This window comes from Tasmannia lanceolata, unplaced genomic scaffold (genome assembly GCF_043159265.1).
Source record: "Tasmannia lanceolata isolate RefF3 unplaced genomic scaffold, GAP_Taslan_0.1 ptg000007l, whole genome shotgun sequence".
NCBI lineage: Eukaryota > Viridiplantae > Streptophyta > Magnoliopsida > Canellales > Winteraceae > Tasmannia > Tasmannia lanceolata.
The window spans coordinates 29358761-29381955 of NW_027518684.1; the positions used below are offsets into that span (position 1 = coordinate 29358761).

Here is a 23195-nt window from a genome sequence, read left to right on the forward strand (position 1 = left end):
ATCTTTCTATGAAAATACTTGGTGGTTGATTAAAGATTGTAAATCCCACAACAAGGTAAAGGAATTAGATGAATGGTTTCTTTTAGGCCTTTTATCAAACACTTGGTGGAAGGCTCATGCAAACTTAATTAACAAGATTAAATGGGCTAATTAGTAAGGTACTAGATAAGCAAGTTAATTACCATTGCTAACTACTCACTCAATTCTAAGTGTATAAATGCAAGCACAAATAAGAGTGAGGGTGAGAGAGATAAATACCACACAAGAGACGCGAAGATTTATAGTGGTTCGGTCTTAACCCCAAGACCTACTCCACTCTTCTCAAGTTTTGTCTCCTTGAGGAATCCACTATCTTCCAAGGAACTTAAATACGGCGTTCCTTTCGCCTTGTACAATCCGAGCGTCCAAGCTCCAAGGGTCTTAAATATTGCGCCATTTGTTGCCAAGTTTACAATGAAGAAGAAGATTGAAGCACACTCTTTAGCCTCTTGAAGGCTTGATACAATGTAAAGCTCACAAGAGTCTCTCAAAGATAATTACAAAGATAAGCCTAGGTCTAATCCCTTTAGATATTCCCAAATTGAGGCACAAGGGTGTTTTCACTCTCTAATATGTTTACAACAAGTTTGGGAATGAGAGAGATTAGTTCACATGCTTAGGGAACCCATATATATATATATATATATATAGAGAAAACCCAAAACTAGCCGTTACAGGGGCATTTCTGTAATTCTGGGCAACTTCCCAACGAATCTATTTCAGGGCATTTTTGGCATTTTCGGCATTTTTCAGATTTCAGACTCGATTTTGTAAAATTCATATCTCACTCGTTTCTCATTAGATTTCGACGTTCTTATACTCGATTTGAACGGAAATAATGAGCGCTTTCTGTTAAAATATTTTTAAAAATATTTAAAAATGTTTAGGATCAGTTATGATATGATTTATAACATGATCTCAAAATTCAAGTGCTAAGTGTGCTGATTTGAATCTTTTACAATTCTAAGCTATCTATGGCATTAGGGCTTTGGTCCACAGGTCTTTTTCTTATATTCTAATATTGTTTGGGACCTTATTAGTGACTTGATTATACCTCAACAAGGGATACCTAAGTGGGATTAAATTATACAATCTAACACAAGACTCATTACTCACATCTGCAACATTAAAGCTCATCTTCAAGTATTTGTCTCTTGCATGGATCACTCTTTCAAGTTGGTTCAAGCTCCTTGACAAGTTGTTGATCTCCAAGCTTTGGCCTTCATCGATCTTTCTTTGTTTGTTCAATGCTTTGAGATGATTAATGTTGAGCTTCTCCTTAGTTGATCATCCAAGGTATGATTGATCCTTTGTATGCTCTAGCTCCTTTGACACGTGTTTGGTTCATCTTCAAGCATAGGCCATCAATGGTGTGTGCTAGCATGGATTAACCTGTGAATTTCTTGTCCATAGGACAACACTCAAGGCAAACAATTAGTCCATAAAAGACTAATCAATTTGCGTTTGTTAATCATCAAAATAAGGTGATTGAATGAACCCATGGGGAACCCTTGGGCTAACAGATTGTGTATTAACTGTGATCGTATGTGGCTTTTGTATCAGTTAGGGTTGTGGGGAGGGACCCCTTTTTGTTTTTTGCCCGTCCGGTGAAGTTTTGGCGAGCATCGGACGAGTTGATTGGGTTCTTTTGAAACCTTCCATCACAATTTTCCAATGAATCCAACCTCACTTGATTTCGCGAGAAACGAAGAAGTTATGGCCCTCCAAAGTTAGGTGTGAATCAGGAGAAAATCGCCCAAACGAAAGGAATCTCATTTAGTTGATTCAGATGCCCGAAGGGCTTAATCGGGCAGACGAGCCATCTTTGGACGTCAGAAGGAAAGCCTTCAAGAGTCCGAACAAACATGATCGACATTTTTGGGGTTTCTGGTTTTGATTGGATCGGGTGCTCGAGGAAATGTATGGATGCCTGAACCGAGTTGCTTGAACACTCGAACCTGTTTGCTAGGGCATCCGAACCATGAATTTTTGGGATTTTATTTTGAAGTCCGGGTGACCCAACCTCCACTTGGGCGCCCGAATACCCCTCAGTATACGGTTCACATGTATGGTTCTAATGATACTTTTGGCTGGTATACTCCGGTTTCGCCCAAATACAGATTGATCCGTCTTGAGCATTTTAGATATGATTTTTGCTACGGATAACTATGACAGGACTTATTAGGGTATAATTGTACAGCTGATTAAAAGTAGCTGAAGTGCAATGTGTGAAAGACATTTGGACTTCTAATCGAGGTGAGTAATAAGGGACTTCTTTAGTAGCTCGATACCAAATTCCTCTGATATCTTTCTAGACTTCTTTAGCAGCTTGATGCCTTTTGGATTGACAAACTCCCCAACCGTATTTATGGATCTTATGAATCAGGTATTTAGACCCTTCTTGGATAAGTTCTAAAACAACCGTTGCATTTCTTGTTGTTCATGGAATTGCCAAGCATGCCCACATGTACATTCTGATATAGATTGGTAGACCCAAAAAGATCGAAGCAGTCATGTAGTGGGACCAACCAAATAGTGCGGTGGAAGTCAGAAGCTTTCTGGTTTTAACAGTTTATTACAGATGATTTATTGAGGATTTCTCCCATATAGCCACACATATTGTCACGCCCCCAAGCCACTCACACACATTCATGTACATATACACAACACAAGGCTTAGGGGTGCGACAGCGCTGTACACATACAAAGCCAGCTTCACAAGCATACAAGGCTAGCATAGCAATAATCAAAACCATCTGCCAAATCTAAATAACTAAATTCAAATGTCTTACATCAAACCATTATTAAATCTCATTTCCTCTCATCTAACCCATAATCCCATAATAAATCAAATAACATAGTCTCAATAGTCCTAAACAATACTTATTGTCTAATAAATGTAAAGTACTGAAAGATAACAATAATCAGAAATTAGGGTCACTTTAGCGCCTCCTCACTGGTTCCACGAGGATCAAACTCTGAAAATAATAAACCACTGTCAGCTGAAAAGCTCAGTACATAATAACGCACTACAAAAGTGGGATCATTGCATGCTACAAAAGAAAAGTCCACAACAGGGTGAAAGGTATCCATCACAAATGAAGCAATTATCACAGGTTCAATAAGGAATAAAAAGGTTCATAGGAGCATAGGTCAAATGTCACATCAAAGGTCACATTGTTCAAAGGATCACTAAAAGGGATCAATATGGGTTCGTAACCACCTGAGATCATCGGCTTAGTTCAAAAGGCAAGCTATTCTCACCCCGACTGCTAACGGGTCCAAAAAATGAGTTATTGCTTACACTGACCGCCCACGGTGTCGGAACTAGTTCTTAGGTTGAGAGAAGCCTACGAACAGCAGAATTTCCTTATATTTTTGCTGTTTTTGTTTGGACTTTTGGAACTTTGATTTTTCAAGATAAATGGAATGTCATGAGGGTCCAACAATGTTGGGACACCACTATGAACATTCACAAACCTATTAAATTCTATCTAGGTTGATTTTAACTCTCCTTTGTGCCATAGACCTAGGCTAAACATTAAGGACCATTTACATTCTAAATTTACTTGGTCTTCAATCTTGTTGGCACCTTGTAGGGGCTTTGACATGTCTTCACTCAACTCCATTGATGCTTGAGCCAAGCTTGACCTTTTAAGTTGATTTGCCATTTTTGTGCTTGAGTTGATTTGCCATTCTTGTGCTTGAGTTGATCCTTGTCATGCACTCTTGAGGATGGTACACTGTGAACATCATAACTTTGCCAATGGAAATTATTAGTGTATAAAACATTTATAACAAATTGAGTTTGTTAATCATCAAAACAATTCAATAGGAGTACTTGTTGAACCCTTGGGCTAACAGGTTCACATACTTGTCGACAGGGCCAACGTTTACCCCCCATTGGCCGGATCACAGTTCTTATGTTCATATATAGGCCAAAGCTTGTGCCCCTTTGACGGGGTGGGTCTTTTGTTGAGTTCACATAATCCAAGCCTCTCAATAGGTGTTCAAAGTTCACACAGTTCGAAAGGTGTTCAAAGTTCACAGCAAGTGTTTCAACTTGACTCCAAAATAGTTTCACAATAAAGACAAATCAATATTCCAAGGGTTCATATATTTGAGAAAACAAAATGAGTTGAGCATGCAAGATCCAAACAGAGATAAAAATTTATTAATGGCTTCACAAGTCAAAGAGTTTAGGGTTCACAATCCAATAATGGTATAGTATTCAAAAGGTAAATCACAACACTAAAGTAGTACGAAATTATATACCTCAATACCGAATCACTTTCTTTATCCCTTTCCTTAGAGGTCAAATACCTATTTCAAATGGTTCATTCACATCACATAAGAGCCTAAGATTAATCGGGCGTTTGGGCTGTCTTCAGATGTCCGTATGAAGTGAAAAGTCTAAAGATAGTAAAGTGAAAATGTGTGAGAAGCTTCATTGAAAGTCAACATGAAGCATGTAATAACTAATAAGCCTCACTGGAAGCAAACAAGAAGTACGTAGAAATGAACCAAAAAAATAAAAGAAAAAGTAGAAGTATAAAGAAAGGAGAGCATTATAATAGATTAGGAGGAAGTGCTAATGTGGGTGGGGATTACAATTAGTAGAGAAGACTTTGCGACTGATTTAATTAGATTTTTTAGGGATTTATAGTTGTGCCTGTTATATTCATGTAGATTTAATATTATGTTTTGGAAAAAGATCCACATTTCATTAGAAACTTAATATGAGTTTTTAAATTGTAAATATACTCATTTTTTAAGTACGCTCCTTCGGTATTAGAAAAATGAGAAAACACTCTTTTAAAAAAAGAACTTAGCTTCCAAAGTACATTAAGGAAAACGTGTATGGGAAGTGCTTCCCCTAAGTTTGAGAAGTGAAAAGAACTTAGCCTTCGAAGCGAGTTTTTGGAGAAGAGAGTTTTCCCATCAAACTAGGAAGTTTCCGGTACCTATGGTTGGACGACGGAGGGAAGATGTGTTTTTTCGATTCGAATGGAGGAAGGATGAACAAGAAAATGATTTTCGTGTGTTTTTTCTGAAATTTTTATGTGGTTGATGCTAACTTGCACTTTTTTTTAGATTGGGTGCTGATATGCACCTGTCTTAATTGAAAGAGAGGGGCCACTCTTTGGGTTTTAGAAGACTATCACATGGCTAACTTGCACTTGAGTATGTGCGGTTCGGAAAGAGAGGATTGAGAAAGAGAAAACAATGAAACCATAGAAAAGAATTCAGAAATAGCAAGATAGAGCCTATAAAATTGGATTTTTATGAATTAAAGAGGAGAAAATGGGATTTTTAGAGATGAAAAAAATGGATCTGATTTTCTAAGCCAAGAAAGATGGATTAAATGGATATTTCTGAAGGATGAAAGTAAGTGTGAGTAGAATGGAAAGAAGACTACTAATGGAGAAAGTGCAATCAAATACTTCATTTGGAATGTAAATATTGGTCCTTAGTTTCGTTCTCAGCTCATTACCTGCTTTGATACCATGTAAAATCAGATCTAAAGATGATTTGGATAGAGGAAGAAAGAAGAGACGAAAGAAATTGCACTTGGTGAATGAATAGTTTCACTTTGAAAATGGAATACAATGGTGTATAATAAAATTATAAATCAAATAACCTAAATGCCTCTATATGGTATTTCCTAACAATACCTATGATGCTTGAATCTGAACATGTGACTAAATCTGTACTTGACAAGCATCATAAATAACCATGCCCATATTTATTTAAATTTTCTTCCTTGGGACATATAACCTTGTATTGTGTACTACAGAACTGTAAAATCGTTCAACTCTGTTGGTTTTGGTGTTTGCAGCTACCTTGAAATGTTTACCTATTTTTATTTTCATATAACTATTCTCGTCTTTTGCGAAGGTTGTCTTTCGATCCATGCGGCCGGGAAAGTTCCAGATCCAGCTAGAATTGAAGCAATGGAGGTCTTTTACAGGGAAATCTAAGCAGCAAATGGCATAACAAACCTCAAGTTTCCAAAACATTACCCAGTTTCACGACTTCTACATATGTAACAAATGATTTCATTTTGCAACTTCTAAGCTCTACACATATTTATATTATCTATTTACACACACAAACACATATGTGTATTTGTACCTATGTCACAGATATCTTTCTCAGGAAGTTCTTGGGAAGGGAAAATCTCGGGATATATTAAATATTTTTATTTTTTCCAGTTTATATCGGGAAAAATGATAAAAATAAAATTATTTAAGAAATATATAAATATATAAAATAAAAATATCGTAAAAATATTGGGATATCATGATATTATCACGATATTTTATGATAAAAATGAAAATATCACTATATTTTAAAATCTTGGGATTATATCGGAATTTTGTCGTTTTATTAAAATGTCAGCAATATTTTCAAAATATTGGTGATATTTGTGGCATAGGTTTGTACATGCATGGGTACGTGTACACAGCTTGAAACTAGTCAGCTCATCAAGTATTCACTGTTCGATGCTGTATACAAAACTTTATGAAATTGTTGGGTTTACATGATAAACATTTTCAAGGATTTATTGTGTAATGAACATTTCTTTCGACATGTTGGTACGATTTTTAAGCCATAAAACTTGTTCCCTAATACAGGTTGTGTGGAAGTGGTTGGGTGTATTAAATGTGAAGAGTTGGTGGGCTGGGAGGAGGTACCTGAAGGGGTGTGCATTAGTGCATCAATTCGTTACTTTCCTCTCTTGTTTTCAGGTGAGACTGGAAGGGCAAACGGACTTTTGCTGGCTCTGTGAACAGCCACAGGTATATGTTCATATCCCTTAAAGTTCATTGTTTTTATGAATTGCCAATTCAATGTTCATATATTGGCAGTACCATGTTTTAATAATTGCACAAACCAAGTTTGTCTTTTCTTTTTTAATTTGTCATGCCCCGACCCCACTATGTAGTGAAAATATGCTAGGCAACCTAAGAGGTGGGGTGAATTAGGTTGATAAAAGAAATTGCTGTTTTGAAAATCTTTTCTAGATGATTTAAAGCTATCTAACAAGTCTTTGTAAAGCAAGAAGGTTGAGATATTACCAATAGAGTTGCAAAGAGATAGCAAATGAATGAGTAGAAAGCACACCACAAGAACACCGAGATTTATAGTGGTTTGGTCTACTCAAGAGACCTACTCCACTCTTCTTGAGGTCGCACTCAAGGGTATCCGCTATCTGAAGACCACAGAACGCCCGGCTTCCAGACTCCTTACAAGTGTCGAGTCTTTAAACTCACCAAGTCTTTAAACTCAAAAAGGGTCATAACCTTTCTCTTACAATGGTACACGGAAATAAATGCTCTCAAGCCTCTTCAATAGGCAAGTACAAATGTAATGGCACAACAATAACTCTTACTTCACCAAAAATATAAACCCTAAAGATTCTCTCTTGGAAGATGAAATGTAAAGGCACTAGAGACTATTAAATGAAGGCAAATCTCACATTTAATGGAAAAATAAGGTTGGTGAGAGTTGAAAACCTTGAAGGAAGGTGCTAGGGTTTTTGAATGCAAGAGTTATTCAAGAATGCAAGAGTTGTATTTTAGGGTTTCCAAACGGGTGATTTTATACCAAGAAGCACAAAACCTAAATTTTTTACATCCAAACGCATCGCGGACGAAGTGTCGGACGTCTGCCAATAGTAGCCGTTTAAATTTCAGACGCGCGCCAAAGTCCGTCTACAGACGTCCGCCATATCCCGGACGACCGCAATTATCTCGGTTATTTTTTGTCAAAACTTCATGCTCAGACCGACGTCCGCCAGTTTTCCGGACGGCCGCATTCTTCTCGGTTATTTCATTTGAAAATCAAATGTTTAGTCGGACGTCCGTAATCCTCTGTATGCTTAAGTGTGCATTTCTTCAAAGAAATTCATTACGAACTTGAAGATCAAGCCAGAAGATGTACCCAAGACAGCTTTCAGGACCAGATATGGACACTACGAGTTCTTAGTATTTGTTTGCCATGTAGAGCTTTGGAAAGATCAGACATCACTAACTTCATGGTTCTCAATTGCTAACCCAAATCCTCCTCTCAAGCTTGTCAAAAGAGCCTATTAGACATGTTGAAGGAGATTCAATCATCTTGATCTGATTGTGTTTCGAAGGAGCCTTGAATGCTTGTAGGGGCGACCTTATGGGCGTGCGGCGGCTGTCACGTGTGGCGGACCCTTAATTCCGGGTCTGGGGCGTGACATAATTGGCTTGGGAACTGTAATAACCTTTGAAAGCTTTTTAAATGATAAAAGACAAGATGAGTTAGTGCAATTATCAAAATATGGTTGTGATAATATCATTTCCCTCTATATATAGTGACATTTTTTTTATTGCAGACACGTAACTATAATGAATTTCTACAGATCAATTTTATTTTATGAGATAACTTTTTTTTTTGTTTCTAACATGTACAATGAAGTCATTTATTAGGTATTTCTTCTTGCAAATTCTAATCAGGTTCATTGGTGATTAGTTGTCGTTTACAGAATTTACTATATGAACATAAGAGTTCCAATATCAAAACAGTGGAGTGTGGATATAATGTCCCTATTTTTATTTTAAAATTTCTTATTATTTTCTTAAATTGAAAATTTTAAATATCTCCTGATGCGGTAAGATATGTTAATGTTGTAAGACAACCACAATCAGTATAAAACAGCCATGAATTCTGGAAGGTGTATTGTTCCTTCTTTTCTTTTTTCCCTATAAATTTTGGTCTAAATTTGAGAGACCGAGGGAGGAGTTACTGCTTGTGGTAGATTCTTGTATCCCTCATACTATTTTGAGATTTGATAGAGTCATTTTTCTATAATGCAGAAATTATTAGTCCCATTTGAAATGCGAGGATATCAAGGTGTTTACAACTTAGAAAAAAGGGTAATTAGTTTCCTGTTGCTTTGCATTACAAGCCGAGTCTATTTTCTTTTCATTATCTCTGTTCTAGAAAGCTTGGACCCAACCTATTTCTGAAATGTTATTAACCCTATGTTTCTCTTTTTCTCTTGAAATTTCCACAGATCTTTGATGTCGCCGTCCCTTCTCAACCGGGAAAAAGCCTACTATTGCTTGGTCTTTGCAATGAGAGGTGAGTAACCTTCCAGCACAACAGTCCTATAACTCTAGGTTTCATTTCATCCACCAACCTCTTTCTCATCTCTCTATGCTATAGGGGGATCTTTTTGTTAATCTTGAGACTTAGCTTAAAAAAATGTAATTTGTCTTAAAAATTGACAAATCCCTAGCCATTGTTTAAAGGCGGCATTTTAATTTAAATGCCTTCTTTGGACAGTACAAATTGATTGTAAAAGCCCTCTCAATTTCCACTATAGCTGGTCATTAAGTTTTCATAAATGGAACCAAAAGTGAATTAATTTCACTCCATAAGGCATTCGGCTACCCTAGGCATGAATTGGACGGTTCAGATCATCATGTTATGCCTTGTGGTTGTTCTCTAATAATAGAACCAACATTGGTTATGATGTCTCCAATTGAGCTATGGGTAGTTTAATGTCCAGGAAGTTGTATTCATTAATCTGACCTTTGGCTTTTATCATAAACTATGGAGCTTTAAGTGAGACTAACATTTCCGCATTTATTAGTCGCTCTAAATGTTGAGAATATTTGGTGTAAAGGAGCCTTGCATGCTTGTAAGGGCGACCCTATGGGAGTGCGGCGGCTGTCACTTGCGCCTCAAATTCCGGGTTTGGGTGTGACATTTGAGGCAGCAGTAAGAGGTCTATGCCCAGTTGAATGTCCACTCCCAGTAAAGTTTCCACTACCTGATCCTTCAGATCCTTTTTCATTAAAACCAGGATCGCTTGCTTCAGACTTAAAAACTAGATCTAAGGCATCTGAAGTGGAGAAACCATCTAGTCTCAATGCGGCTATCGCTGGTGCTCGAGCAGCAGCTACGCAATTCTCAAAGAAGGAGCAAACTAAGAACTATCAAACCAATTCAACTCGAAAAAGAGATGTCCCCAACTTCACAGAAACGAATGAATCGAATAACAACAGAGTTAGGTCAGAGGATAAGAGGCAATCTGGTCCTCCGGCTGGAAAATTTCATTGTGTGTTTCAGCCCAATGACAGTGTAGAACAGAAAAGTCACGCGGATCGCGAGGGAAATAGCAGTGGGTCCAATCAAGGTCTTACTAGAAATTTGAACCAGCTCATTAGGGCTTTTAGTCTTTTATGAAAGAAAATTAGTTTCTTAGTTGTTTATTTGAATTTGATATCTGCATGCAGTCTTTTTTGCAAGAAAGTTTCTTGTGTTTGAAGATGTATACTTGTGTTGCATGGATTCTTTGCCCCCATGACAGATCCGTGTTGACATGTTCCGACATGCAAACTGAACATGGATTCGCGTGTGACTCATCTACATTCTTGTCATAGTCGTGTCTTGTACGAATCATAGACACTTCGTTGTGTCTTTTAAAATGTGAATGCTATATTTTTCCTTTTAAATGTGTTTTCTTTTTAACTTTTTTTTTTTTTATAAAAGCACATCCCATCCTCTCTTGATAAAATCCTTAACATCTCGATCCTCCACCCTTCAGTTTTTCATAACATTTCCTTTATATATATATATATATATATATATATATATATATATATATATATATATATATATATATATATATATATATATTTAAATTTTAAATATTTTTTATTTTATTCAATATAAATTTCCAAATTGAAAGAGTCCTACTTTTGGTGTTTGCCGAATCTGACACCTTGAATCCGTGTCGGATCCCGACACGCGAATCCGAATCCATGCAACAGAGGTGTATACAATATCACCCCTATCATAAATTACTATCTGAAATGCACAAAATCACATGTCAAATAATTGTCTCTGTCAAAAGGCTTTTTGTTCTGTTTTCCATCATTCTCCATGTTTAAAAGCTTACTTCATGATAGAATTGATGGATTTGTAGATTTTTGCAGTGGCAATGAAGGGACTGAGCCCGGATTAAATAACTACTACTCGTTCTTCTCTGTATCCTGATGTTACTATTGGGGAATGACTGAAAGCATCTGGGTTTAGAAGAAATTGAATTTGCGAAATTTCTGAAGCAAAAGATGTGATGATCGTCAGCCTTCTCATGTGAGGAAATTAGAAATGAGTGGCTAACTTAACAGATCCAAATTTGTAAAAAAGTACTTTTTTAGTTGTAACTTGTATTAGCATTCCTTCTCAATGTTTTTATTGATGAGTTTTATTTTTCTGTTATTATTTGCTAATTTTGTAAAATAATGCATGCAGTGCCTTTGGTAGAAAGTAATGTAATGTATTGATTCAGATGATTTTTGTTAGGCCCGAAATCAGTTAACAGATATGGCAGTGACGTAAGAGCCGAGCTGGAGGGAAGTAGAGTCCGGATGAGCTGTGTTCTGCACAGGAGCAAACGAGGTCAGAATGACCGACCCGGAGTGTACTCCGGACTGGCCCTTCGACACTCAAGTCAGTATGAGCCGGAGTGAAGAGGGAGTTTTAAGAGTGGTGGGTGAGAATTCAATACCCTGATTTATGAGCTTTGAAGGCCCTTTTATAGGGAGAAATTGGGGTAGTTGGGGAGTTAATGCTCCAAGACAGGTGTCGACCAGCTATAGGTTCAAGCTCACCTACTCTGTGTAATTACCAAACTACCCCTGCTGACGCGGGGTCTGCGGTGGGCCCCTCTAGAGACATGTGTCGGCAGCTAATAGGCTGGTCCGCGGTGGGCCCTCCTCTAGCCACGTGTCGGCAGCTAATAGGCTGCTGTGTTTTTACACCCCATCAGTTGCCCCCCAAGTTCTCCAAGTTATTATGGTGACTTGGGGAAATGTGGTGAGTACATCTTCTGGTTGGTGGCGGTCGGGGTCCGGCCTGTGGGGCAGTCCGGAACTTGGAGCAGTCCGGATATTGAAGCAGTCCGGAACTTGGAGCAGTCCGGAAATTGGGGCAGTCCGGAAATTGGAGCAGTCCGGAGCTTATCAGTCCGGATTTTGTCAGTCCGGAGCTTGGAGCAGTCTGGATTTTGCCGGTCCGGCGCTTGGAGCAGTCCGGATTTTGGAGCAGTCCGGAGCTTATCAGTCCGGATTTTGTCAGTCCAGAGCTTGGAGCAGTCTGGATTTTGGGGCAGTCCGGAACTAATCAGTCCGGATTTTGTCAGTCCGGAGCTTGGAGCAGTCCGGATTTTGTCAGTCCGGAGCTTGGAGCAGTCCGGATTTTGTCAGTCCGGAGCTTAGAGCAGTCCGGATTTTGGAGCAGTCCGGAGCTTATCAGTCCGGATTTTGTCAGTCCGGAGCTTGGAGCAGTCCGGATTTTGTCAGTACGGAGCTTGGAGCAGTCCGGAGCTTATCAGTCCGGATTTTGTCAGTCCGGAGCTTGGAGCAGTCCGGATTTTGTCACTCCGGAGCTTAGAGCAGTCCGGATTTTGTCAATCCGGAGCTTAGAGCAGTCCGGATTTTGTCACTCCGGAGCTTAGAGCAGTCCGGATTTTGTCAATCCGGAGCTTAGAGCAGTCCGGATTTTGGAGCGGTCCGGAGCTTATCAGTCCGGATTTTGTCAGTCCGGAGCTTGGAGCAGTCCGGATTTTGTCAATCCGGAGCTTGGAGCAGTCCGGATTTTGTCAATCCGGAGCTTAGAGCAGTCCGGATTTTGGAGCAGTCCGGAGCTTATCAGTCCGGATTTTGTCAGTCCGGAGCTTGGAGCAGTCCGGATTTTGTCACTCCGGAGCTTGGAGCAGTCCGGATTTTGTCAATCCGGAGCTTGGAGCAGTCCGGATTTTGTCAATCCGGAGCTTAGAGCAGTCCGGATTTTGGAGCAGTCCGGAGCTTATCAGTCCGGATTTTGTCAGTCCGGAGCTTGGAGCAGTCCGGATTTTGTCACTCCGGAGCTTGGAGCAGTCCGGATTTTGTCAATCCGGAGCTTAGAGCAGTCCAGATTTTGGAGCAGTCCGGAGTTTATCAGTCCGGATTTTGTCAGTCCGGAGCTTGGAGCAGTCCGGATTTTGTCAATCCGGAGCTTGGAGCAGTCCGGATTTTGGAGCAGTCCGGAGCTTATCAGTCTGGATTTTGTCAGTCCGGAGCTTGGAGCAGTCCGGATTTTGTCAATCCGGAGCTTGGAGCAGTCCGGATTTTGGAGCAGTCCGGAGCTTATCAGTCCGGATTTTGTCCTGCAGCGCTTTGCGCTATATCCAGTTCGGATTGAGATGAACTGAATATAGCGCAATCAGCTAAAAGACGAAATTGAATTTTGTCTTGTAGCGAATCTCACCGAGTCCTGGTCGGCTTGAGATGAACTGGATTTTGTCCTGTAGCGCTTTGCGCCATATACAGTTCGGCTTGAGATGAACTGGATTTTGTCCTGTAGCGCTTTGCGCCATACCCAGTTCGGCTTTTGGAGCAGTCCGGAGCTTATCAGTCCGGATTTTGGAGCAGTCCGGAGCTTATCAGTCCGGATTTTGTCAATCCGGAGCTTGGAGCAGTCCGGAGCTGAGCAGTCCGGATTTTGTCAGTCCGGAGCTTGGAGCAGTCCGGATTTTGTCAATCCGGAGCTTAGAGCAGTCCGGATTTTGGAGCAGTCCGGAGCTTATCAGTCCGGATTTTGTCAGTCCGGAGCTTGGAGCAGTCTGGATTTTGCTAGTCCGGAGGTTGGAGCAGTCCGGATTTTGGAGCAGTCCGGAGCTTATCAGTCCGGATTTTGTCCTGCAGCGCTTTGCGCTATATCCAGTTCGGATTGAGATGAACTGAATATAGCGCAATCAGCTAAAAGACGAAATTGAATTTTGTCTTGTAGCGAATCTCACCGAGTCCTGGTCGGCTTGAGATGAACTGGATTTTGTCCTGTAGCGCTTTGCGCCATATCCAGTTCGGCTTTAGATGAACTGGATTTTGTCCTGTAGCGCTTTGCGCCATACCCAGTTCGGCTTTTGATGAACTGGATTTTGTCCTGTAGCGCTTTGCGCCATACCCAGTTCGGCTTTCGATGAACTGGATTTTGTCCTGTAGCGCTTTGCGCCATACCCAGTTCGGCTTGAGATGAACTGGATTTTGTCCTGTAGCGCTTTGTGCCATACCCAGTTCGGCTTTTGATGAACTGGATTTTGTCCTGTAGCGCTTTGCGCCATACCCAGTTCGGCTTGAGATGAACTGGATTTTGTCCTGTAGCGCTTTGCGCCATACCCAGTTCGGCTTTTGGAGCAGTCCGGAGCTTATCAGTCCGGATTTTGGAGCAGTTCGGAGCTTATCAGTCCGGATTTTGTCAATCCGGAGCTTGGAGCAGTCCGGATTTTGGAGCAGTCCGGAGCTTAGCAGTCCGGATTTTGTCAATCCGGAGCTTGGAGCAGTCCGGATTTTGTCAATCCGGAGCTTAGAGCAGTCCGAATTTTGGAGCAGTCCGGAGCTTATCAGTCCGGATTTTGTCAGTCCGGAGCTTGGAGCAGTCCGGATTTTGTCAATCCGGAGCTTGGAGCAGTCCGGATTTTGGAGCAGTCAGGACTGATTTTTGTCGTGTAGCGAGACGCGTCATATCCAGTCCGGCTTGGGCCGGACTGATTTTTGTCTTCTAGCGAGACGCGTCATATCCAGTCCGGCTTGGGCCGGACTGATTTTTGTCGTCTAGCGAGACGCGTCGTATCCAGTCCGGCTTGGGCCGGACTGATTTTTGTCGTCTAGCGAGACGCGTCGTATCCAGTCCGGCTTGAGCCTGACTGATTTTTGTCGTCTAGCGAGACGCGTCGTATCCAGTTCGGCTGGAGATGACCAAGTTTTATTGAACTTGGGTTTTTGCAAGGGTTTGGTTTTCTGCCAGGGCCCGTTTCTGACTAGAAGTGCGCTTCCGATCTTTGTGGAGACGAGCCGTGGCGAACCAAGCAGCGAGTACCCTAGTTTTAGTGAACTGGGTTTCCAAGGAGCTTTGGTTTTTGCATCCGGACTGGTCCCGGACCAGGAGTGGGCTCCCGGTCTTTGTGGAGACGAGTCGTGGCGAACCAAGTGTCGAGTACCCTAGTTTTAGTGGACTGGGTTTCGAAGGAGCTTTGGTTTTTGCATCCGGACTGGTCCCGGACCAGGAGTGGGCTCCCGGTCTTTGCGGAGACGAGTCGTGGCGAACCAAGTGTCGAGTACCCTAGTTTTAGTGGACTGGGTTTCCAAGGAGCTTTGGTTTTTGCATCCGGACTGGTCCCGGACCAGGAGTGGGCTCCCGGTCTTTGCGGAGATGAGTCGTGGCGAACCAAGCAGCGAGTACCCTAGTTTTAATGAACTGGGTTTCCAAGGAGCTTTGGTTTTTGCATCCGGACTGGTCCCGGACCAGGAGTGGGCTCCCGGTCTTTGCGGAGACGAGTCGTGGCGAACCAAGCAGCGAGTACCCTAGTTTTAATGAACTGGGTTTCCAAGGAGCTTTGGCTTTTGATCCGGACTGGTCCCGGACCAGGAGTGGGCTCCCGGTCTTTGCGGAGACGAGTCGTGGCGAACCAAGCAGCGAGTACCCTAGTTTTAATGAACTTGGCGGCGGACTTGTCTGGTGGAGCGGTGAGTTCGGTCCTCACCATGGCGCGATGACTCCCCCCGGTGGACATCTGGCCTCTCTTGGGCAGGTCGTGGAGCTTCTGGAGGCGGTTGGGGAGGTGCCTGGAGTAGCTGCTGGTACTGCTCGACGAGAGTCGTCATTTGCTGGAAGAGAGCTTGAACTTGCTCTGGAGTGGGCAGGGGGTTTCAGGTGCTCCGAGTGAGCAAGGCTCTGCTCGGCCGTAGCGGAGGCCGCCACTACTAGCGAGGCAATTCGCCCGCTCCAGGTCCTGCGGGGCAGCACGTCTTGGGTAGTCCGTGCAGTGGGGATGCGCGCGCTCTTGCGCCCTGCCATTTTTGTTTGTGAGGGATCTAAACAGCTTTTAGTTCTAGAGTCCCACGGATGGCGCCAATCTGTTAGGCCCGAAATCGGTTAACAGATATGGCAGTGACGTAAGAGCCGAGCTGGAGGGAAGTAGAGTCCAGATGAGCTGTGTTCTGCACAGGAGCAAACGAGGTCAGAATGACCGACCCGGAGTGTACTCCGGACTGGCCCTTCGACACTCAAGTCAGTATGAGCCGGAGTGAAGAGGGAGTTTTAAGAGTGGTGGGTGAGAATTCAATACCCTGATTTATGAGCTTTGAAGGCCCTTTTATAGGGAGAAATTGGGGTAGTTGGGGAGTTAATGCTCCAAGACAGGTGTCGACCAGCTATAGGTTCAAGCTCACCTACTCTGTGTAATTACCAAACTACCCCTGCTGACGCGGGGTCTGCGGTGGGCCCCTCTCGAGACATGTGTTGGCAGCTAATAGGCTGGTCCGCGGTGGGCCCTCCTCTAGCCACGTGTCGGCAGCTAATAGGCTGCTGTGTTTTTACACCCCATCAATTTTCAATGTTCTAAGCTGAATGAGATTTGTGTAGACTGCAAAGTGTCATTTAAAAATAAAATTCATGTAGTAGTGATTTCAACAACTATGGCATTCTGGACATGTTTTTGTATTTTTTTCATAGTAGCTACTTCTCGTCTTGGCTGACTGGGGAGATTGAATTTGATTGTAGCTGAGGCAGATGTTTTGAGGCATGGATTGCAGTATCCTGGTATTGACCAACTGCATCTCCCACATTTGATTGTCATGTAAAGCGCCTTGATGGAAGCCCCTTCGGCTGCTTTTTTATGCCCCCTGTGGAGCTTGGGAGATTTTTCTCAAGAGATTGTGATGTTATTATTGTGATTTATGTGGATCATATTTTGCAAAATTCTTCAAGTAGGATGACTTGATGGTAGGTGGTGTGAGAGAGGCATGGCAGGTTGGAGGAGGAGAGATTTGAGAGGACAGGATTGAGTTGAGGGTGAGTAAGTGGCTAATAAGTCAGAAAAAGTCGATCACATTTAGAGTGAAATTTTTGTTTCCTGATTTTTCAGGCTTTTCTTGCCCTCTGCTCATTGAGTCCCTCTCGTATTCTACAAAATAAATTCATGGTGGCCTAACGTGCCCTTGGGCTTTCTGAAATGTATCTTTGGGGGCTACCTTCTAATGAATCAGTCAGTTGGATCAATTCAATATAATAAAGTACGGTTTTACCACTGCCGGTAAAAGTCTAAAAACCATAGGTAAAAGTTACACTGACGGTTGGCCGTGGGTCTCAATTCCGCTGATAGAGGTGTCGTCGGTAAAGCCCTTACCGGTTGATGATTCAAGTAGTCAAAACCGCTGCAAAGAACTTTTAGACAATATGCTTTATCACCGTCAATCGCCTTTTAAACTTGTACAGATGTCCAAGTGATGTCCGAGAGACGTAAGCCAATGGATGGTGGGGTATGGGCGCTTGTATGTATTCTTTGCTCTAATTTCTTAAATTATCTTGATCTTGATTAGAGAGCTATGATCACCCAATTTCAGTAACTTTGTTGCATTGAACCATCTAAGATGAGGCCTGCCAGACTAATAGTTTAGATTAATTATGGTTGGCCAAACAGATGATAAGAAGAAAATGCATTAGTGTCTTGGGAAGAGGTATCCAAACCAGTCAATGCGGGAGGGTTAGGTATCAGAAGAATAAAAGATACAAACATGGCTCTATTAGGTAAGTGGATTTGGAGGTTTGGTGAGGAAAACCATTATCTATGAGTTATAGTTACTGAAGAGAAGTATGGTGTAACTCCCGGGAGATGGATATCTGATGATAGGTGGAGACAAGGAGTCGTCACTGTGTGGAGCGATATTCTGACTCAAAGAAACAAATTCGATGAAGGGCGATGTATAGAGTTTATTCAAGGGAGAGGATAAAGTTCTGGCATCATACATGGTGTGAGGAGGTTTCACTCATTTAATCATACCCAGAACTACTCGAGGTGGTGGATAAGAAAGAATCTTGGGTGAAGGATTATTTTGAGAATACTTCAGAGGGGATAAGGTGGAGGATCGGTTTCAAAAGAAATCTCTTTGATAGGAAGGTGGGGAGGATAGCGGGGCTCATTCAGAATCTAATGTCTGTTTTATAAAGAGATCAGGTGAAGTCAAAATGGTTTGGATCCAGTGTACATTAGGATTATTTAGTGTATAATCCTTCTATAATCTACTTGCATCCAATCATGCAATCTCGCTTGTTGCCAGAGTATGGAAGATAACGGTTCCTCCAGAGTTTGTGCCGTTGTGTGGACCGCAACTTTAGATTAAATACTCACTGTTGATATATTACCTCCGCCATCGGCACATGTGGGTCATATACCATTGTGCATTATGTGTTGAAGTGGGAGAATATGTGGGTCGCATCTTCCTCCACTCTAAAACTGCCAGGTATGTGTGGAGCAATATTCTTTGCAGATTTGGTTCTTTGTAGATTTGGAATATCACGGGTCTTCCCATCCAAGTTTACATAGCTCCTGGAAGGATGAACTTTTGTCCCATGGCAGGGCAAAGGGAATATTTTATGGAATATAATTTTGCTAGCAACCATTTGGGTCTTATGGAAAGAAAGGAATGTGAGGGTGTTTAAAGGTTTTGTAAAATCCACGAACTTTCTCTTCGGAAAGTTGGTTGCTCTGCAGGGTTAGATCCTTGTCTAGTTTCCGATTTGTTTCAACCTATGAATTGTAGCAAAGCTATTTATTGGTTTGCAATAGTAGGGAGTAAAGGGTGACTATTCAGCAAGAGAGGGAGCCTCCTATCAGACATTTTTTTTAAGTTTAATTTTGACGGATCAAGTATCGGCAACTCTGGACCAACAGGGATAGGAGAGATCTTGAGGGATGAGAATGGCAACACCATATGGACCTTTTCGGGTCCAAATGGGATCGCCGATTCGGCGATTCCAACGAGGCGGAGGTGAGGGACATGTACCAAGGAATAAGGTTGTTGGAGCAAAATCTCTTAGACAAAGTTATAGTAGAGGGAGATTCCTTAAATGTGATAAAATGGTTAGACGGGAGATCATCTCCTCCGTGGTGGTTTGTCCGATGGTTTGATGAAATATTTGATCGGGTTGTGGATTCCTCAATAACATATAATCATGTTAGAAGGTTGGCAAATTCTGTGGCCAATAGGCTAGTGAGATGTGGTTGTGCTAGATCAGATTTGGAAGTCTTTGACTTTCTTCCTCCTTGAGATGTATTTAGTGTTATTTTTTTGTTTCTTGTATTGCTTTGATCTTTTCGATCACCAGGGGTTTCCCGTGTTTTCTTTTTTCCAATAATACAATTCTTTGCCATTAAAAAAAAAACAATTATGGTTGGCCCAATCAATATGAGAGAGAACCCTCAACAATTATCTTGCCACTATCATCTGAGTATTAGTATTCTGGCTGAGGGTCTTGCACTACCGTTTTTCTGTTCATATACCCCTTTGTTGAGCTATGGGGATCCCTTGTATCGCCATTATGCTGCCGGATTTTATCCAGAATATTTTTAGCATGACCGTTGTTCTTTAAAGTTAGGTAAATCATGAGTTTTATCTTGTCACTACCCCTTTTGTAGCACTGAGCCATCATGCTGCTGGATTTTATCCAAAATATTTTGAGCATGACCGCTATTCTTTAGGGTTAGTTAAACCATGAGTTTACCTTACCTTGACTTTCTTGTTTAGCAGTTATGCTGCTGAATTTTTCGCAAAGCATTTTGAGCATAACTGCTATTCTTTGGAGTCAATTTACTTTGTCTTGACCTTGACCTCCTTGTATAGCCGTTATGCTGCTGGATTTTATCCAAAATATTTTGAGCATGACTGCTATTTCTTTAGAGTTAGTTTACCTTATCTCGATTTCAATGTATAACCTCGATTAGCATAGAACCCATTTCAAATGAAAACTTCGGGTTTGATTAGTCGTATTTGCATTCTTTTAGTTTCAATAGTGTAATGGCCTGTACATGTCGCTCTTGTGGGCACGATTTATTTGTTACCCTTTGATAGAATACATATGCTTTTGTTGTGTCATAAGTTCATGTTGTGTATATGTTACGCTCCAATTGTGTACCCATTCTATTGTTGTGTCATATATCCATATTGAGGTTAGATCCTGGCCTGTGTGTTTGCTTTGTCTTAGATCTGGCCGATGGCTTGTCCGTTGTCTTTATGGCCATGGTCTATCATCTCCAATCTCCTTGATTGTATAGTTGTTGATATCCATCGTCAGATTTAGATCTGGTCTATGACCTACTTTTGTCATTTTGTGACCATCGTCTACTTTTCTGATCTACTGATCATCCTTGATCATTGATGAAAAATTCAGAGTCATAGATTGTATCCTTTTCATATAATCGATTGCCAAGTTATCCTTGTCATTTGTCTATCCAAAGTTATCCCCATTCCCTCATGATCTTTGTCCTATCTTAATGATTAGGTCTGATCATGGCGAACAATTTGTTAGACAAATGGATAGCTGAGACTATTAAGTCTTTTCCGCTAAGGTGTGAAGAAAGGAGTACGGTTCATTTACCCATCTGAATAGTCGCGGTATAAATTTGAAGTTTCTTCAAGCAGCTGCTGGACTTTAGGATCATGTTTTTCATGTCTTTTGATTTAGGTCTTTTGAACTTTGTCCAATATTTGAAGATTGGTGTGCCCTGTTAGAGCTCCCTCCTGATGGACTTTGGATCCGACCTTCAAGCATAGACTCCCCTCATGATCTTTTTTGCAAATTATTCAAAAATAAGATTGTGAAAACTCTGCATTGCTTAACAGAGAAAAATGTACAATTTCAAGCCCTCATTGAACTTTTTTCCAGAAAAGTCGATCCTACCGACTCCCGTTTTCAGGAATGTCGACGTAATGCCTTAACCTTTGCTGTCTTTGCATGTCATGTCACTCGTGGAGACTCTAGGTATGAATGAGATGATAAGGTCCATGTTTAGGCTCATTTGCTTGGACATCCATTTGACCTTAGTTGTTATATTGGTGATTAAGTGGAGACTAAAAGTGATGCACTGGCATATCCAAGTGGCGCTGTAGGATAATGCCATTTGTCATCCATGTGGCACATCCTTGTGGTTTGACTTGGTCTTGGGTTTTGCATGGGAATTTAGATAAGCAATTACTATGTCTAGTTTTTAGTATGTGTTAATTATGTCTTTCTTTAATGATTTATAGGGACTTTGTTAAGACTTATTGGGTTTATACTTTGACTACTTAGGAAATGGTATTGTCATGAAAATTGTCCTAGAAGTTATTATAGGGTATTGAGAATCGGTATAGAAGTTATTGGTAAGTCATTTTCCATGTATCTCATTTACTTCTTGTATCTCCAAATATATCAATGAGAATGAGCAAAGAGGGGATGATAGTTTTTGGTTAAAAAAAAGAAATCTTTGATACTGTTCGGATCGACGATCGCAATCCTTAGGGTTGTGGAAGAAAAACACAAGAAGTAGAACTCTTGCTAAATGCTTAGAAAAGTTTTCTTTTTTTTAACCAAAAACTATCATCCCCTCTTTGCTCATTCTCATTGATATATTTGGAGATACAAGAAGTAAATGAGATACATGGAAAATGACTTACCAATAACTTCTATACCTATTCTCAATACCCTATAATAACTTCTAGGACAATTTTCATGACAATACCATTTCCTAAGTAGTCAAAGTATAAACCCAATAAGTCTTAACAAAGTCCCTATAAATCATTAAAGAAAGACTTAATTAACACATACTAAAAACTAGACATAGTAATTGCTTATCTAAATTCCCATGCAAAACCCAAGACCAAGTCAAACCACATGGATGTGCCACATGGATGACAAATGGCATTATCCTACAGTGCCACTTGGATATGCCACTGCATCATTCTCCCCCGGTTGAACGTCAACTCGTCCCTGAGTTGACCGGGCCATTTTCATGATATGGAATAAGATCAAAAATATTGAGAGTAGCTGAAACGCCATAATCTTCGGGTGATTGAACTCGAAACGAACCATCCGCACGATCTTGATGTTCACAAAACTTCCCTTGTTCAAGAAGACTCGTCCTCGAGTTTTGATGTGTCGAAGAATCTTAAACTCTTGATGAACAAATCCTACTACATAATTCCAAAGACGAAAATAGAATATGTCTCCATCTTGAATATGCTTGAATTCATGAAAAAATGCTATAGGCTTCGATGTCGGATCTAATAAAAATGGATCAATGTAATTGGATGAAAAAATTGATGTAATTCTTTTCCATTTACCCATCTCTTCAATATCCATCGGTTCACCTAATATGTTGTCCAATCCAATTCCTTTGGTGACGAATTCATTAAATTGTCGATGAAGTTCCTTGTGCTCCTCATTAGCTTCAACATCAAGTGGAGCATAAGATATGCCATTACCCTTGGTCTCTTGATCAAATTTGTTATCGTAAAGAAGAAAGTTACTCTCCTTCACTTTCTTGAACCATGCAAGTTCAAAATTCATATCTTCGTCTCAAGATTGACATTGCCGACTATCTCTTGTGCCACCACATTCTCACAATGCCCCTTATCAATGATAAGATTGCACAACTCTTCATTTGACATATATCCTTCATGAAAAACATTATGCGACAACCCGTGAGGATTTTCTTCTACTTTGGCCGTATTCATAGCATGCCGAACAACTAATGCCTCGCCACGATCGTTCCAAATGATCTCATCACTCTCCTCATCATTGTAGTCATCAAAATGTGGTTGTTCATCTAGAACATTCAATACAACGGAAGTAGGGCATTCAATAAAGATATCTGAATGTATCTTTCCTTCAAACTCGGAAACCTCCATCTTAAAGTTGGTGAAGCGTTGACGTAAAGGGGGATGTCTCGAAGAAGAACCGTCACTCTCTCCTTGGCGTTGGTGTGGCCGAACGAAAGGGTTGACGTCCGACTCCGATCCATTGTTTTCCTCCACCTCATCTTGAGGTTCTTGAAGAGCTAACCTCTCGGTGAGGGTTTGGACTTGACGCCTCAATTCCTCAATCTCGATATCACGAAGATCCCTCTCTCGATTAGGAGCCTCTCGTTCAATCGGACCTCGGCGACGTCGATTGGCCATTGAGAAACTTGAACTAGCGCAAATTTCTCGTTGGTAAGCACTAGCGTAGGATCGCCTCACGATCACCGTCGTAAGGTTACACCTAGATGCTCTGATACCACTTTGATACCGTTCGGATCGACGATCGCAATCCTTA

General features: G+C 41.1%; 1 pseudogene across 1 annotated transcript; it reads left to right on the top strand.

The window, feature by feature from the left end:
- Nucleotides 1–5683: 5683 nt before the first annotated feature.
- Nucleotides 5684–11380, top strand: LOC143880741 (uncharacterized; annotated as a pseudogene). The gene is made up of 9 exons (XR_013251779.1): nucleotides 5684–5696; nucleotides 5937–6086; nucleotides 6412–6435; nucleotides 6677–6744; nucleotides 6791–6841; nucleotides 8891–8950; nucleotides 9091–9099; nucleotides 9795–10218; nucleotides 11021–11380. The product of XR_013251779.1 is annotated as an uncharacterized LOC143880741 (transcript).
- The last annotated feature ends 11815 nt before the right edge of the window (nucleotides 11381–23195 follow it).